This window comes from Xiphias gladius, unplaced genomic scaffold (genome assembly GCF_016859285.1).
Source record: "Xiphias gladius isolate SHS-SW01 ecotype Sanya breed wild unplaced genomic scaffold, ASM1685928v1 HiC_scaffold_1120, whole genome shotgun sequence".
Lineage (NCBI taxonomy): Eukaryota > Metazoa > Chordata > Actinopteri > Istiophoriformes > Xiphiidae > Xiphias > Xiphias gladius.
The window spans coordinates 1-2,000 of record NW_024401415.1 but is presented as its reverse complement, the minus strand read 5'-3'; the positions used below and the strand labels follow the sequence as shown (position 1 = coordinate 2,000).

The 2,000-nt window shown below is 46.3% G+C and overlaps 7 non-coding genes across 7 annotated transcripts; all 7 read left to right on the top strand.

The window, feature by feature from the left end:
- Positions 1–128: 128 nt before the first annotated feature.
- trnai-aau lies at positions 129–202 on the top strand. Its single transcript has one exon. It is a non-coding gene; the product is annotated as a tRNA-Ile (tRNA).
- A 238-nt stretch (positions 203–440) lies between these two features.
- trnai-aau lies at positions 441–514 on the top strand. Its single transcript has one exon. It is a non-coding gene; the product is annotated as a tRNA-Ile (tRNA).
- A 148-nt stretch (positions 515–662) lies between these two features.
- trnai-aau lies at positions 663–736 on the top strand. The gene has a single exon. It is a non-coding gene; the product is annotated as a tRNA-Ile (tRNA).
- A 236-nt stretch (positions 737–972) lies between these two features.
- Positions 973–1,046, top strand: trnai-aau. The gene has a single exon. It is a non-coding gene; the product is annotated as a tRNA-Ile (tRNA).
- A 147-nt stretch (positions 1,047–1,193) lies between these two features.
- Positions 1,194–1,267, top strand: trnai-aau. The gene has a single exon. It is a non-coding gene; the product is annotated as a tRNA-Ile (tRNA).
- Positions 1,268–1,525: 258 nt separating this feature from the next.
- On the top strand, positions 1,526–1,599 carry trnai-aau. Its single transcript has one exon. It is a non-coding gene; the product is annotated as a tRNA-Ile (tRNA).
- A 169-nt stretch (positions 1,600–1,768) lies between these two features.
- Positions 1,769–1,842, top strand: trnai-aau. The gene has a single exon. It is a non-coding gene; the product is annotated as a tRNA-Ile (tRNA).
- The last annotated feature ends 158 nt before the right edge of the window (positions 1,843–2,000 follow it).

Sequence of the window (2,000 nt, the reverse complement as noted above, 5' to 3'; positions counted from 1 at the left end):
TTGGCTGATTCCCCTTGACAAACACCAACCTGGAAGGTGGTTACACCTGACTGTACGTCCACACTATTGTTCCTCCTGCCCAAGATAAGATTTGGAATAAATTTTGTTTAAAAAAAGCCCTAAATATAGGCCGGTTAGCTCAGCTGGTTAGAGCGTGGTGCTAATAACGCCAAGGTCATGGGTTCAATCCCCATACTGGCCAGTCTTCAACCCCCACTGATGAAAAGACTCAGCTGGTTAGAGCATGGTGCTAATAATGCCAAGGTCGTGGGTTTAATCCCCATACTGGCCAGACTTCAGCCCCCACTGTTTCAGCTGATTCCCCTTGACAAACACCAACCTGGAAGGTGGTTACACCTGACTGTACATCCACACTATTGTTCCTCCTGCCCAAGATAAGATTTGGAATAAATTTTGTTTAAAAAAGAGCCATAAATATAGGCTGGTTAGCTCAGCTGGTTAGAGCGTGGTGCTAATAATGCCAAGGTCATGGGTTCAATCCCCATACTGGCTAATCTTCAGCCCCCACTGTTTTGGCTGATTCCCCTTGACAAACACCAACCTGGAAGGTGGTTACACCTGACTGTACTTCCACACTATTGTTCATCCTGCCCAGGATAAGATTTGGAATAAATTTTGTTTAAAAAACACCCTTGAATACAGGCCGGTTAGCTCAGCTGGTTAGAGCGTGGTGCTAATAACGCCAAGGTCATGGGTTCAATCCCCATACTGGCCAGTCTTCAACCCCCACTGATGAAAAGACTCAGCTGGTTAGAGTGTGGTGCTAATAACGCCAAGGTCGTGGGTTCAATCTCCATACTGGCTACTCTTCAACCCCCACTGTTTTGGCTGATTCCCCTTGACAAACACCAACCTGGAAGGTGGTTACACCTGACTGTACATCCACACTATTGTTCATCCTGCCCAGGATAAGATTTGGAATAAATTTTGTTTAAAAAACCCTTAAATACAGGCCGGTTAGCTCAGCTGGTTAGAGCGTGGTGCTAATAACGCCAAGGTCATGGGTTCAATCCCCATACTGGCCAGTCTTCAACCCCTACTGTTTTGGCTGATTCCCCTTGACAAACACCAACCTGGAAGGTGGTTACACCTGACTGTACATCCACACTATTGTTCATCCTGCCCAGGATAAGATTTGGAATAAATTTTGTTTAAAAAAACCCTTAAATACAGGCCGGTTAGCTCAGCTGGTTAGAGCGTGGTGCTAATAACGCCAAGGTCATGGGTTCAATCCCCATACTGGCCAGTCTTCAACCCCCACTGATGAAAAGACTCAGCTACTGATGAAAAGACTCAGCTGGTTAGAGTGTGGTGCTAATAACGCCAAAGTCGTGGGTTCTATCTCCATACTGGCCAGTCTTCAGCCCCCACTGTTTTGGCTGATTCCCCTTGACAAACACCAACCTGGAAGGTGGTTACACCTGACTGTACATCCACACTATTGTTCATCCTGCCCAGGATAAGATTTGGAATAAATTTTGTTTAAAAAAAACCCTTATATACAGGCCGGTTAGCTCAGCTGGTTAGAGCGTGGTGCTAATAACGCCAAGGTCATGGGTTCAATCCCCATACTGGCCAGTCTTCAACCCCCACTGATGAAACTTCAGCCCCCACTGTTTTGGCTGATTCCCCTTGACAAACACCAACCTGGAAGGTGGTTACACCTGACTGTACAGCCACACTATTATTCCTCCTGCCCAAGATAAGATTTGGAATAATTTTTGTTTAAAAAAAAGCCATAAATATAGGCCGGTTAGCTCAGCTGGTTAGAGCGTGGTGCTAATAACGCCAAGGTCATGGGTTCAATCCCCATACTGGCCAGTCTTCAACCCCCACTGATGAAAAGACTCAGCTGATTAAACCATGGTGCTAATAACACCAAGGTCATGGGTTCAATCCCCATACTGGCCAGTCTTCAGCCCCCACTGTTTTGGCTGATTCCCCTTGACAAACACCAACCTGGAAGGTGGTTACACCTG